Source organism: Emys orbicularis, chromosome 2 (genome assembly GCF_028017835.1).
Source record: "Emys orbicularis isolate rEmyOrb1 chromosome 2, rEmyOrb1.hap1, whole genome shotgun sequence".
Classification (NCBI taxonomy): Eukaryota; Metazoa; Chordata; order Testudines; family Emydidae; genus Emys; species Emys orbicularis.
The window spans coordinates 167,155,182-167,170,671 of NC_088684.1; positions in this window are offsets into that span (position 1 = coordinate 167,155,182).

Consider the following 15,490-nt stretch of genomic DNA (forward strand, 5'->3'; position numbering starts at 1 on the left):
GAAGAGGGTCCTGGCAACCCCAGCCACCAGGAAATTGTTTTCAGTGCGGACAGCCCGGTCACTTTAAACGTGAATGCCCCTGGGGACGCCCAGAGGGTCCGGTCGCATCCGCAGATACTTACACCAGGGACGAATACACCCCTGCACCACCAGCCCAGCCCGTTCCTCAGGCCTGGATCAACTACGGGCAACAGCAGCAGCTGCAGCAAACTCAGCCTCCTCAATGACGGTACCCCGGGGGCGAAGGCAAACAATGTGATGGTCTTATTTCCTTAATGTCTTTAGCCGGCTCCTTCCTCACTTTCTCCCCTCCCAGCAAAGAGCCTCGTCTAACCCTTTCAGTCCAAGGACTGCCTGTCTCTTTCCTCATTGATACTGGAGCTACTTTCTCTCTTTTAAATCATGCCCCCTCTCCCTGGCTATCCTCTGAGGTTAAAACTGCAACTGAGGTGGAGGGCAACCCACAGTCTCTGGGACTCACTTTGCCTCTAAATGTTATTTATGCTGATAAATGTTTTTCTCACCGTTTTCTTTTTTCCCCAGCTTGTCCGATCCCTTTGATGGGCCGGGATTTACTCTGTAAGCTTGAGGCTACTTTAACCTGCACTCCTGAAGGGGTAGGATTATTGATGACAGTGTTAGGAGATTCGGCCCCAACTCAGGGTAATTGGGAAACCCCCCCCTCTCTCTCCCCTGACCTCACTGACTTGCCTTTAACCCTCTGGGGAATTTCTGACACTGATGTTGGCCTGCTCCTTTCGGCAGAGCCAGTAAGGATTCAAGTGAAGCCCTCCTTAACCCCCCCGTCAGTCCCTCAATGCCCCCTGTCGCTGGAAGCCCGGGAGGGCATCCGCCCCATTATCGAGGGATTCATTGCACAAAAGCTAGTCCGCCCTCAGCGCACTCCCTGTAACACCCCTATACTGCCTGTCAAAAAGTCTCCTAAAAAGGACGGAGACCCTATTCGTTGGCGCTTTGTACAGGATCTACGGGTTGTTAATCAGTATGTGGTCCCTCTTCATGCAGTAGTTCCTGATCCAGCTACTATCATCAGCCAAATCCCCTGGGATGCTGAGTGGTTCACTGTTATTGACTTAAAATCAGCCTTTTTCAGCATTCCTGTGCACCCAGACTCTCAGTATCTCTTTGGTTTCACCTGGGAGGGACAAAGTTATGTCTGGCAACGACTTCCTCAAGGCTACAGAGACAGCCCCACGATTTTCAGCCAATGCCTCCGCCACAACTTGGAAGGCTTCACCAGTCCGCAGGGATCCACGTTAGTCCTATAAGTAGATGACATCCTATTAGGTAACCGCGAAGAAGCTGCCTTCCGCATCGATGGTAAGGCACTTTTATTATACCTACACACCAGAGGCCACAAGGTAGACCCTAACAAGATTCAGTGGGTCTCACAGAAGGTCCGATATCTGGGCTTCCTGTTAACCCCAGAGGGGAGACAAATGGACCCAGTCCGCATAAAGACTATCCAAAACTGCCCTCTGCCAAACACCAAGAAACAACTTCGAGGTTTCTGAGGATTAATTGGCTTCTGTCGCCCCTGGTTGCCGTCCTGCGGGGAGTTAAGCAAACCGCTCCACCGACTCACTGCTAACCTTGCTCCTGACCCTTTGCAGTGGTCCCCAGACATGATCCAAGCCTTTCAGTTACTTAAGGACAGTGTGGCCTCCTCCATGTCTCTCCGCCCCCCCAATTACAGCAAACCCTTTCACCTTTTTGTCCACGAGAGAGGCGGAATTGCTAGTGGCGTCCTTACCCAGCTGAGCGGGCCCCACCATTTCCCGCTTGCTTTTTACTCTCAGCAGATCGACCCTGTCGCTCAGGGAACCCCATCTTGCACCCGGACTCTGGCAGCAGCTGCCCTGCTGATCACAAAGGCAAAGAGCCTGACCCTGGGTCATTTTACCACGGTTTGGACCTCTCATGCCTTGTCAGCCCTTCTGCGTAGGGGCACAACCCAAGTCTTTTCGGCCCATCGTCAGCAACAGCTAGAGGCCGAACTCTTAGAAGACACTAACCTAATTTTTGAAAGGTGTGGGCCCCTTAATCCAGCTACCTTGCTTCCTGACCTGCCAGTCCTCCAGGATCAGCACCACTGTGTGGAAGTAGTTTATAGCATCTTACAGATAAGGGACAACCTGTTTGACATGCCACTGGACAACCCTGATTGCATCCTCTTCTCGGACGGAAGCTCCTTCTATGTTGATGGCAAGCATTTCACCGGTTATGCAGTCACCTCTGAATGGGACATTCAAGAGGCCGCCTCACTGCCAGGCAACTGGGGAGCCCAAGCCGCCGAACTCTATGCCCTGGCCCGAGCTTGCCAGTTGGCCGCTGGTAAGACCATTACCATTTTTACTGATAGCAAGTATGCTTTTGGAGTTGTGCATTGTCACATCCACCTCTGGAAGTTTCGAGGTTTCCAGACAGCTGACGGTAAACCCATTCAGCACCTCCCCCTCATCCACAAGCTTTTGGACGCCCTCCAAGAACCCTCGGTCCTGGCTGTAGTTCACTGCCGGGCCCATACTAAAGATGATAGCCCCGTCACCTGTGGGAATGCCCTGGCTGACGCCTCCGCCAAGACGGCTGCCGTCTTACCCTTAGCCATGCCCACGTTGGCTATTGTAACCTCCTCCTTTACTCCACCGCACCCCGTACCAGTACTCGCTGCTGAACTACAGTCGTGGGAGAGCCTCGGAGCCACTCTGGTCAAAGGGACCTGGCTTATGCCGGATGGCCGAGCCTGCCTCCCTCGCTCCACATACCCCGTGGCAGTTCGCTGGCACCATGATAAGGGGGGTCACTACGGCACGCACGCCCTTGTGGACACCATCGCTCGCTTTTGGTATGCTCCAGGCATTCAACACTACTGCCTGTCAATAGTGAAAGCATGCAGCACATGTCAGCGTAATGGAGCTGCTCCGCCTCTTAACAAAATTAAGGGTGGAAGACCTCCGCCTGCTGCTCCATTTCAATATCTTCAAATTGACTTTGCAGATATGCCAAAGGCTTTTGGGAAAAAGCACCTCCTTGTTTTGGTTTGCCCTCTGACTTCATGGGTCGAAGCTTTTCCTACTGCTAATTGTACTGCTGCCACAGTGGCGAAGATTCTCCTTAGAGACATTGTACCCCATTTTGGCATCCCTCTCGTGCTTGACTCAGATCGCGGACCCCACTTTACTGGTCATGTCCTTGGCCGTTTAGAACAAGGACTGGGCATTTCACACTCCTTTCATACACCCTACCACCCCCAGTCTAGCGGGAAAGTTGAGCGTATGAATAGGGAGCTTAAGCTTACATTGGCTAAATACTGTCAGGAAACAGGGTTAAAGTGGTCTCAGGTACTTCCCTTGGTCCTGTTTCACCTTCGTACTCACCCAACCCGTGTATTGGGATTATCCCCCTTTGAACTGCTCTATGGACACCCCCCTTTCAAAGGCGGGGCGCTACCACGTGCTGATGTTTCACTATTGGGAGGGGATCATATGACCGCGTGCCAGTTTCTCTCCCTACAGGCTCGCCTCCGTACCCTTTGGAAAGCCTCGCAGTTTTCCCAGACCGTGCCGCTGGAAGAACAGATCCACCCGTTCCAACCAGGGGACTTCGTCTGGGCCAAAAAGTTCGTTCGTGGCGACACCCTCCAGCCGAGGTTTACTGGACCCCACCAGGTTCTTTTAACAACCCAGACTGCAGTGTTCCTGGAAGGTCGCAAATCCTGGATCCACCACTCCCACGTCAAGCCAGCCGTAGTGGACCACAGTGACGGACCAGCAGCTCTTGCCACCACTGAGGACACTGCCTCTGACCAGTGGACCAGCTTACCTCTTTCAGACATCAGACTTAAATTGACTCGGAAAAAATGAGAGGACCTTTTATTCTGACAACTGTATGTTTTTTATTATGCCTTTTTAGTTTATTTTCTGCTTATGAAGATAATGCTTTTATTAGATATTCCCACGAGGTTAAAACTCGTATTTTAGGAAATAGAAGTAATTGCTGGGTATGTACTCAATTTCCAGTAAATGCAGAACAGGGACTACCCTTCACACCCATTCCCCTGACCACTGCTAATATGACTTGGATGCCACCGGCTAGAGTAAAAGATCCAGTCCAACACAATCTTACATGGGACAAAACAGGAGTGCCAATTAACAGATATCTCAGGGTAACCAATCAGACAGGATCACTGTGTTTTGTTAAAGAAAAGGGGTCAACTTTTGTGGGAACAAGTAAATGCAACATGTATTTTAATGGCACCGCCTTTAGTAAAAATCTTGGCTTCAAGCCTTGCGCATCCCACTTATCCCATATGTGGATACCTCACCCCGATCCAACTTTTTCATGGGTGGGCAAGCCTTCAGAGTCAGCTTTTAAGAAGCCCTGCTCAGATCACGAGGGTGTCCAACTAATTGTTAAGGGATATACGATTGCCTTCTACAACTGCTCAAGCAGTACTACACTGCACTTTGAAAACACCACTACCAAATTGTGCCTCTGCAGTTCGCACAACGACCCCTCTGCGTTACCAGGGGAACAGTGGTCCAACGGGTGGTGGGTTACCTCCTACTTTGAGAAATGGAATACCCGAAACGCACTGAATGGAACATACTGGGTGTGCGGGCCCAAAGCTTATTACTTTCTCTCCCCTGATTGGGCAGGGTCATGTTATTTAGCGTGGCTAACACCGCCTTCTCGCATCTCCCTCACTCCCCCTCATTTTCCCCACGTTTGTAACATCTGTGAAACCTTCAGAGATATTAACATCCGTGATGGTTTGTCGTGGCAGCGGTGGGCTGGTCTCATTAGCTTGAGGGGTGGTGTCATCTGTCTACAGGGACTACTAGAATCTTTAACCAATGAAACTGCGACCCTATTTGAGAATCAGGCCGGGGAAATGTCCCAGCTGCGCCAGTTAGCTTTGCAAAACCGAATGGCTTTAGACATAATGTTGGCAGCCCAGGGAGGAACTTGCGCCCTCATAAATGAAGAATGCTGTGTTTTTGTAAATGACACCTACCCTGACACTTTTCAACGTACCAAACATCTAAGGGAAATGGCTAAGAACTACTCCTCTGGCCAGCCACCTTATGATTAGTGGGGAGCCTTATGGAATTGGCTGCCTGGATTTGGGTGGGTTAAAAAACTCTTGGTGGGTATTGTTGGGGCCATAGTAATCCTTATAATACTGTGTTGCTGTATTCAGTGTGTCCCCTCCCTCATAGACTCATGTGGGTCAGTTTATTCTTTTCCTACTTCAGCCAAAGGCCTTACTCTCTTCGAGTTGGCCCAGGCTGAAATTGCCAAGTGGCCCTTGGCTCCTTAAAATGGGGTGTAGCTTTTGGTAAATAGTTATCCCAAAGCTACAAATGGAGGAATGTTGAGTCTGAACTTTTGCTGAGCTTAAACTTAACCCAGACTTGATGTCTCTGTCTGAAACTTTTAATCAAAGCTCTGACCTGCGAACTACTCATGACACCCTCCTCCCCTTAAGTAGCCATCTCCCCTTTTGTCTTTTTAAGTTTACATTTTAACCTGTTTTATCCTGTAGAATCTTGATTGATTATGCATGACCATTATGATCTGTTAATCACTTTGTTTACTTCTGTGTATAAATATTGATGCTCACCCCTAATAAACTTGCCACACTTACTCCGAAGCCTTTTAAGCTAAGGATAGTGTGAGCCCGTTGATCAACGAATTGGTGTCTGGTCTCTGACAGATTGTGAGCCCCATACCAACTCCGCACAAACTCGGGTGCTGGAGAGGTGAGTAAGGACTTGCTTTTTACCTAACAGGGTTATAGCAATTAATAACAACCTCTAGCTCCTCTTTAAAGCGGAGAGGGTCGTCCCGAATTTTGGGAAATTTGAGAACCAGATTGCACATATCTGTTGGGCTCCACGGGGCGTGGACCTCTGTCACCCCACAATCCCCTCCAGGGAGCTGTCTTAAAGGAAAATTTGTCACCTCATGGGAGGTTCCGATCCTTCCATCTGGACTAGTTTTGCTTCTGTTCACCAGTTCCCTCCTAGCCTTATTTATCTTTCCCAAAACTTCCTCCTCCCTTTCTTTATACTTACTGGGGCAGGCTTCCTCCACTCTTAACCTTTCATGGCGGACCACTTGCTGTCTAGTGCGATAGGCCGGGCCTGGGGATATTTGTAGCATTTTGGCCAGTTGGTCTACTTGATCAAAAATACGGGGTTTTTTTTGATCAAGTAGACCAACTTACTTCCAATTCCATTCCCGGGGTTTCTGGGAAGTTATTATGGGCATAGCTGTAGAGGATTCTGTGGAGGAATCTGTGGAGGAAGAGGGAGAGGAGGCGGACTGATGCCCAGCTGAACTAGATGCTGATTGCTGTCCATCCACCTCATTATCCCCTTCCAGGACAGCCCTTGCCCCTTGGCGGGGGATTTCCTGTCCTTGCTCTACCTCTGGTTGTCTCAGGGGGTCTAATTCCTCTCTCTGTGCTTGCCTAGGGGGTCTTCCCTGTTCCAAATAAAAATCTATAAGGTCTTCAGAAGGTTGGTTATAGGGGGGAGGCACCATTGGGGACTGAGGGGCGGAGGGCATATGTCTAACGGGGAACATGGGGGCAGGCAGAGGAGTTAAGGGCTCAGATTGGACTTCTTTCAATTGTCTTTTTGTTTCCTCTAATTGGGCTTTGACTTTATCATGGGTGTTATTTAGCTCCTCTGAATGGATTCCCAACGCCATTTTTCCATTTCCCCATACCAATTAAAGAATGCTTCCCATTGGGTTTGGTTTACCTTATGTACTAATAAGGCTCCCCGAAGGTGTAAAATTTTGTTAAAATTAAAAGTTCCCTCCTCTGGGAACTGTAAACTTGGGTCATCCCTGGTATTCCAATTCCACTCCTTCAGGAATTTACAAGTTAAGGGCCCATAGTTGGAATACATATATGCGGCCGGAGTGCCCTTCTCCAGTGCTGGGACCTGTTTAGATTGTGAGGTCCCCATGGTCCGGTGTCTTTTGCCCAAACACCCACTGGATGACAGAACAAAAAGGTATCACCACAGTATAACCCTGTTCTGCCCGGTCGCCCAGCAAATGCTGCGGCATCAAATTAGTTAACTTAGCTACTCACTAGTAAGGAATGGCGTTTCCCTTCCCCGCCGGACTCCACACCAAGCCCGACGGACTTGCAATGTCTCCGTCGGTGCCGGGTGTAGCAACCCAGCCGGGGATGCAAACTACAAATTCTCTTTATGCAATATACTTCTTCTGTTACTTAGAGGAATTAAATGATCCCATCCAAACAACCCTCCCCCTGGACCATTTACAAAGTCCAGGGAAAAGGGCTATTCAAACAGAACCACTTTGCTATTGACAAGCAAGCAATTTTAATTATGCCCCAATGACAACAAACTAAAACACTGCAATAAGCCTTAGTCTCCTTTCCAGGCGAGAGCAATTTTCCTAGCCTCTATTTCCCAGGTGAGGCCAATCCCTCAACATGCACACCACTGGGGAGGATTTACAAAGGGAGGTCCTTGCATGCACCCTGTCCGGCAATGAGTTACCAATACGCCTCTGAGAGGAACGGGGTAGGATGCTCAGTTGCCCCAGGTTTTGGCAAACGATTTCCAGGGGCTGGAGCTCACTCCATACCTGAGTCCATGCTCCAGAGGAAGATTTGGGGAAGGGTTTCGGTCGTAGGTCAACCACACAGAAAGGTTAGGAAAGTCCTGGTCCCCGCACACCCCTCCCCCAGCAAAGAGCACTGGCCCGCCTTTAAGAGAATGGGATGGGTTACTCTACTACCTTGGAGTATGTGGGCGGTTTCCCGGGGCCTCCCCACTCTCCGAGCAAGGAGGGACGCAATCGTCACTTAATGGGCAGAAAAGGATGGGGACCTACTACTCACACAAAGTGGGGGTCTCCGCTATTCTCGGTCCCTTACCCCGCCTGTAGCAGGTCCCGGGACCACCTTATGACCCACAATCACACCACACCTAATTCGGGATCTTGCTATGACAGTCCTCATCAGTCCACACAGCCTATTGCTGGTGGGAGTCCTGCCAATCCCTGGGCGGCGGATCTCACTTCGTCCACTCAGCCTATTGCTGGTGGTTGAGGCTTGCCAACCCCTTCGACTGCTCCGGGATTCCCTGTACCTTGCCCTACGTGCGCAATGGGGGTCTCCGGTTTTCCCAGTCCCTTGCCCCACCCGCAGTAGGTTCCAGGGTGCCCTGTACCTTGCCCCACTCAGACAGCGGGGGTCTCTGCTATTCTCGGTCCCTTACCCCACCCGTAGTGGGTTCCAGGGAGTGGATTCCGTCCCCTACTCACTATGGGGTCCACTTTCCCAGGGTTCCTCAGCAGCCGGCCCTGCACCCTCTGGGGGAACCACTCCCCAAAGGGTAATAGCCACAAAGCTAACTAAGACACAATAAATAATAATCACTGCAAAGCGCAAAAAATTAAGGAAATCATCGGATGTCACCACATAGTAAACAAGCTTTCCTCCTTCGTTGGGGCAGGGGTTGGGTCCCATAAGGCGGGCCACCCGGTCAAACTGCCTCCAAGTTGGCCTACTCCATTCCCCTGCTCCCAAGGAGGTCAGGGACCTTAGCCCACACACACACCCACTCACTCTGTCCGAGTACAGCTCCCTCACTAATTAAACAGGGAGCTTATATCCGGACATAGGGAGAAGGCATTTATCAATTACTTGTCAGTCTCCAACCCCCTTCCACCCTCGGGTATTTTACCTGAGGGGTGACTGCTTTCCTGAGGTCAGTGACGGTTTCCCTGGTTTTGATGGGGATACTTTATTCAGCCTCTGTTCCTGCCTGTATAATCTCCTGTCATCCGAAACTTGTTTTTATTCTGGGCTGGCACTCTAAGAGAGTTTAACTGCCAGACGGATGTCCCAGTAATTTCACCGAGGATGTTTTAAGGAAACCGTTCGGTTTAAGACCCTTACATACACACAAAACAAAACAGACAGCTCCCGACTCTCCCAGAAGAGAATAATAAGGACTGCATAGTATAAAGTGAAAGATTACATAGCAGCCTGCCAAATAGGTCTGCCAATAGAGCAAGCATCAGGCAGCTGAGTCTGTTGCCTTAAGATTCAGATCACAGCGTATCCACCCCAAAGCTAGAGCCTACAGGCAGCTTCCCACTGATGCCCAAATAGAGACAATGGTCTCTTACCTGGCGCCTGGGTTCAGTGTGGAAGCGGTCTGCAGTCCTCCTGCCCGGTGGGATATCGAGTGATCCCGGACGAGCCCCCAAATTGTCGTGGAAAGAATCACCCACGCACTGATTTTAGTTCACAGACTCAGAGCCTGAGGCCTTTATTGCAATACGTACCAAACACGTTTGGGGTGCAGTTCGAAAACTGACACCCCGAGGACCGCTCGCAGGTGGGTTTTTATTTCATTAAACCGCAAGCAAAGTACAAACAATACGTCATGAGTTAAGAAACTGGGGTCATGAGTTAAGAAACTGGGGTTGGGGTCAGCCCCCCCCCCCGGTACCTTCCTCATTATTTTCCGAGAAGTGTTTATTTGGGTAGGGGGCGCTTGGCGGTTTTCCCCAGGGGTGGTACTTGGCACCAGTTTGGGTACATTTCTCGGCAAGGCACATGTTATTTTCCAGGGGTTTTCGGTGAAGGGTTAAGGGGGGTTACCATGGGATGCCTAAAGAAGATCTATGATTGGTTAATTTGCAGATAGCTGGAATTGGAAAATGTTGCAAATAGCTGCAACAGCAAGAATGATTAACTCTTTGCAAAAGCAATTTCTTAATGTAAGCGGATATTCTATTTTTCGAGCGGTTTCATAAACTTGCAGTAATTATGTTGCTAAAGCAGTTTGTTCCTTGCTGTAGCCTTTAGCATGGTTCTGTGTTTTTCTCCCCCCCCCCTCCTCTGGTCATTACCCTTGACTGAGTTTGGCAGAGAACCGTGTTGTTCAGTCTTGCTCAGGCTAAGGCCCTCTGTGTAAGGGCAGTCAGCATAACAGATCTCTGTTAGAGGGTTTATTTCGGGGCCCACAGATTCAAAGCATTGGCTATTAAAAAGAAGGCCCCCCTGTTCTATTTCCCCACAGTAGTCTCCCCTTCAACTAGTTCCTTATCCACCTTTCAGTTCTCATATTAATCCCCACATTCTCCAATTTAACTAACAATTTCTCATGTGAAACTGTATCAAACGCCTTACTGACATCCTGGTAGATTAGATTTACTGCATTTCCTTTGTCTAAAAAATCAGTTATCTTCTCAAAGAAAGATATTAGTAACTTTGTTATCACCTCTTGAATCCAACATTTGAAAAATTGTAGAAAAATCTTCAATTATTTTCTTTCATTTAGGCTACTCGCTTTTTGTAGTTCACAAGCTTGGAACAGATCATTTAACTTTAGAAAACCTCCTAACAGCCCTTTCTTATCTTAATCACCCATTAATCACTCCCCAGAGCTGCCCAGCCGTAGCTGCAGCCATGGCCAGCGCCTGGGAGACCCTGTAGCTACCAGCTTCCCAGGCGAGGGGACCCCGCAGCATCCCAGCCCCAGGGGCATGGGGACCCTGGAGCTCCCATGCACCGCATCTGTGGGGGGACCCAGGAGCCTTAGCTTCAGTGGATGCTGAACCCACCTACCCCTTTTGTCAGGGATATTTTTAGTGAAAGTCAGGGACAGGGCATGGGCTGCTGTGAATTTTTGTTTATTTCCCGTGACCTGTCCATGACTTTTACTAAAAATATCCATGACAAAAACTTAGCCTTACTAATAAACTTACCAGAAATCTCCCCAACCCTAATATCGGCTCTGGCTGGAGCAATCCTTCCAAACCCAACCAAGGGGTTTCCTTGTGATTTCAAGTTCATCACAGCTTCATCTCAGAACAAGCTTCCAGTCTTTGGCCCAGTAGCCCCAGTTCTTCCATTGCTTCCCTAAGGATTGGGGCCTTGCCTATCCATTGGCTGGCTCAGGAAGAAGGCCCTGTTTAAAACCAGGCTATTATCAAAAAACCCTTCTTTGTCTGTTGGTTCCTGGAGAATCCAGTTGAATTAGTATATGTGAACCTTTCCAGTGGGGGCTTTGAAAGAGCTGATAAATGAAGTAATTACATTTGCATGCCCCTCTTCCTAGAGGAGTTACATAACATTCCACAATAACACATACACAATTGCATTTTTAATAAATAGATCCCAAAGATATTAAACCTAATTCAGTAAGGTTTAATTTGAATTCAATAAAGTTTATCTTAATTCCATAAGTTTTATCTAGGATGTTGCAGGATATTGCTAGTCTGTCATAGTATAAATCTAGGGGGAAAAAGAATGTAGGCCATATTTACACAATGGGGGGCTCTATTCTGGGAACCAGTGACTTTGAAAAAGATTTGAAGGTCATGGTGGATAACCCCATGAATCTCTGGACTGGCCCTGGGTGCAGTGCCAAGTAAAGCCAGGGCTGGAGATTTTTAAAGAGCAGTGTGCTAGGGTATTTTTGTCCATCCTAGCAAAATGGCCAAAGAGTGTGTGCAATGCCATTTTTTTATATAATGAATGATGACTGAAGGGAGGCCAGATCTTTGTGCAAAATGTCACTATCTCACAAAGTCAATAGGTCTATGGTTCACCATGCTTTCATAATGTGTCTTCCATCTGTCCAAGACCTCATCTGTTGATGAATAGGGGGCGCCATCTGGTTTCATAACATGATAGAAAGCTGTTTATGGTTGCCAGCCAGATGCGTGAAGATTCTACACACAGGATGAAGCTTGTTGTTATTTACGCTGTCCTCTGTTTTGTCAGCCAGGGAGTTGACTTAGATCTCACAGTCATATTTTGCTTGGAGAATACCTTTCAGCCATTTACATTTTTGGACATCTCCCTGCCAATGTTCCCTCTAATTTTTTCCATCCATGTGTGGAATTAATTTTATTATGTGCACCAATATCGAGGTAATGTGCGGATGTGTGCCACCAGTAGAAACAAAAAATCTATATATAATATAGATTTTTAGAAAGTTACCATAGGGATAATTACTCCAGCCAGGACAGGTTAGGCATTTTAGAACTCACTACTCAAAGAATTACATTTAAGCATAAGAGAAAAATAAAATTATGAAATGCATAGACCAGTCAAACTAACATAACTCCACTTTGAAAGAATAAAATTACAGAGAATATATGTGCATTGCAGGAAGTATCAAATAATGACAACAACAACACAAGTATGTGTTGGGAGGTAAGTGTGAAAGAGACAATGTGTGTATGTATGTGTATCTAAGAGAGACACAGAGACTATGTGTGTGTGTATGAGAAACAGAGTGTGCATGTGTGTGTGAAACAGTGTGTGTGTGTGTGAGAGAGAGACACACACACACACTGGGGAAGTCTATGAGAAACCATGCAATGTCTCTTTAAGGCATTCGCATCAGAAGGCTCAGACTGCAGTAGCTGAGGTCTCCTGCTCCTGAGCCCGTCCCCTCTCCCCTGCTCTGCGGAGATGGGGTACATGGGCAGGGGGAAGGCGGGAGAGGGGGACACCCTGACATCAGTGCCCCCCCTCTCCTCCTTGCTCTGCACAGCAAGCAGGAGGGCCCTGGTAGCAGCTGGCCATGGGCGCCAAGGCAGAGGGCAGGAGCAACGTGGCTGCAGAGCAGGGTGGGAGGGGCACCTGAACACACACCACACGCCACTTGATTCTCTCCTGGGCAGCCACGCAACCGCGCAGCTTAGAGAGAACACAGCTCCCTGCTTGTGTGATTCCATCTTTTTTGCTCATATATCAGCCTGTTGTTCTAGCAGTCTTTCTAGGCATCTCATATTTTAATAGCCCAGATGGAGGAAAACATTTACTAACCTAACCTCAGAGGGCAAGTAATATGCTCTTCACACATTTCAGTGATTACTTCCAAAGCTTCTGTCTATTCTTGAACATTTTATAATTTGCTACTTGCAAAGAAGTATTCTTTGGGCAGTTTTACAGCATGCTCATCAAGTGTTCTAGCTGTGACTGAATTAATAGTTCTTTTAACAGTGATTTATTTTCTTTTACTCAGTTCTTTAACAATATTACACAATTTAGAACTTTGTGCCCAGAACACCTATAATTTCCACAGTTCTGTTGAATGGTCAATTGTGTTAGTGAATATAGTAAGAATATAAGTGAAAAAAGTGTCAAATGAGATAAGAATTTTTTTCAATCCATTTAATCTTTTATAAAAGAAGATACAGATTATATGTTCTTTCTCTTCTTGGAATCCAAAGGTAATACTTAGTATACTGAGAGGACTCAGAGCATGACAAATATCTTGAAGTTACTGTGAATTAATTCTGATCTCCAGAAGATTAAACACACATTTATATAAAAGTATGTAGAGAACTTTATATTATTTATATATTCACACACACACACAATTTACTATTTTTTTCCATTGATGTGTAATCACTTTTTATACAAAACCTGCTTGATAATTTTTGTTGTTAAAATGAAGTGGAAAAAATACCCCCCTTCTCCAAATATAATACAGTACCTGTTCTATCATTTAGTGCAGATAATATATTATGATCACTCACCAGCCTAAAAGAATTAGCATGTCCCATTCAATTGATAGCAAAGCATGTATTTTATCAGACATTAAAATTGTTAAAATAATAAACAAGGCACCTTTCAAATATGCTATATGGCTTGGAAAGTGAGTCCTTTGCATGATATGTTTTCTTTTGCATATCAGAAATACATACAGATGGAGTTTTGGTGTCTATGGAGGTTTCCTGGGGAATACTAAAATATGGTTATAGGGATTGCCTTTCATGTATTAAAAATAACAACATTCTATAGTGCCTAAGATACCACAATTATAATGCTATAACTGCTATAGGTAAGGATATGTGTTTAAGTGTGTTGTAAAACTCTGTTCTGTGCTGCACTTCCCACATTAGTTCTCAGACTAGACATTTTTGTCCCATATACATTTTGTAGAAAATTGATTTTTAGCCATTTTAAAACACAGGTGTTTCAAAAGTTTTTTGTACTCCTCTATCTTAACTATAGCTGTGGGTACCAGTCAAATTCCCACTCAAGTAAATGCATTCTGTCTACCTAAAATCCCCTTCCAGTTTCAGCTGGATATGATATATTTTTTCAGCCCCTGTCCTAAAGAGTTGTATGGTATTGCTTTGCACTATTGAGCACTATTTATGCTGGGCTTGGAACCACTATGGAGAATGGAGTTTGACCTTGCTTAAACTTGATTCCAGCTAAACCAGTTTCAAACATGGTTTGTGTAACCAGAGTAGACGAGACCATAATGTTTAGCTTTTTTAAAGTATTTCAAATGTAGTTTTTGAAAACTGTTTTAAAGCAGTTTTTCACTGGCCAAACACATTCTCCATGCATTAGTATGTTACAGAACAGAATACAGCTAAAATGAATAGCCAACACCCTAAGCTATCAAAGTAACACATTTACAGATAGGTTAAGAGATCTCCACAATGAGCACAGGTAGCAAAAACTGCGATCAATCCATATTGATTATTAGCATCTGTGTTGATCTCAACACTTTGTTTGCCATTTAGAGTGTGAGCATGAGCCAATATACTGAAGAGCTAGAACACTGGCTAAGTACCTTCTATCTTATTGTCTGGCTATGCCAGACGAAGGAGAGGAGACATTTGACATGGGTTTAATCAGGCCTCAACTTTATTATTAGATGTCTGGGACTACCTGGCAGATAACAGTGTACAGTATAGGTAACCCTATGTTTATTCCATGATTACCTGGGGGGAGCGGGAGCTTCCACCAGCTCCCCGTCTTTTTCCCTCCCAGTCTCTCCAGCAAATCCATTGCCGGGACCTTACCATCCACCCCCGCCTCATAGAAGGGTTAAGATGGGCTATAAGAATGGGGGGTTGGCTCCCTGCCGTACAAATCATAGGAGTCCCCAACCGCCCCCCCCCCTCCCGTTCGTTCCTTTAATGAACACCTCTTTTTAAGTCCTTTTCCAAGCCATTTTTCCGGTCACTGTATACCTTTCCTATTAGCTTGGCTTCCTCCTCCCCACACCCAGTCAGGTTCTCAGACATCTCCTAATGCCATCTTTTATATCAGCTAAAAACATGACAGCACCTAAGTCGGACAGGTGAACACCATGCTCCCGAAACAACTCTGCTGCCCCATATACTAGGCCAGGATGTGACATTACTGTCCCTCCTATGGTCTCAAAGAATTTGGCCACCTCCCTGTTCACATACCTCCTTGCCTTGTCCACCCTGGGGGGGCTCACAGCTCTGTGACAGACCCTGCGCTGAAGCATATCTGACCAAATCATGTTAACTCCTGGAAAAAGTTCAAGGATCAGATCCCAAGTCCCTCCTTGCTCTGAACATCAGTTCCATTCCTTTAAACATTCCCAAATTGTTTCCCCCAAGATGCACCACAATTATATCTGTACAGCATATAGCATCGGTATTAGCTGATCCC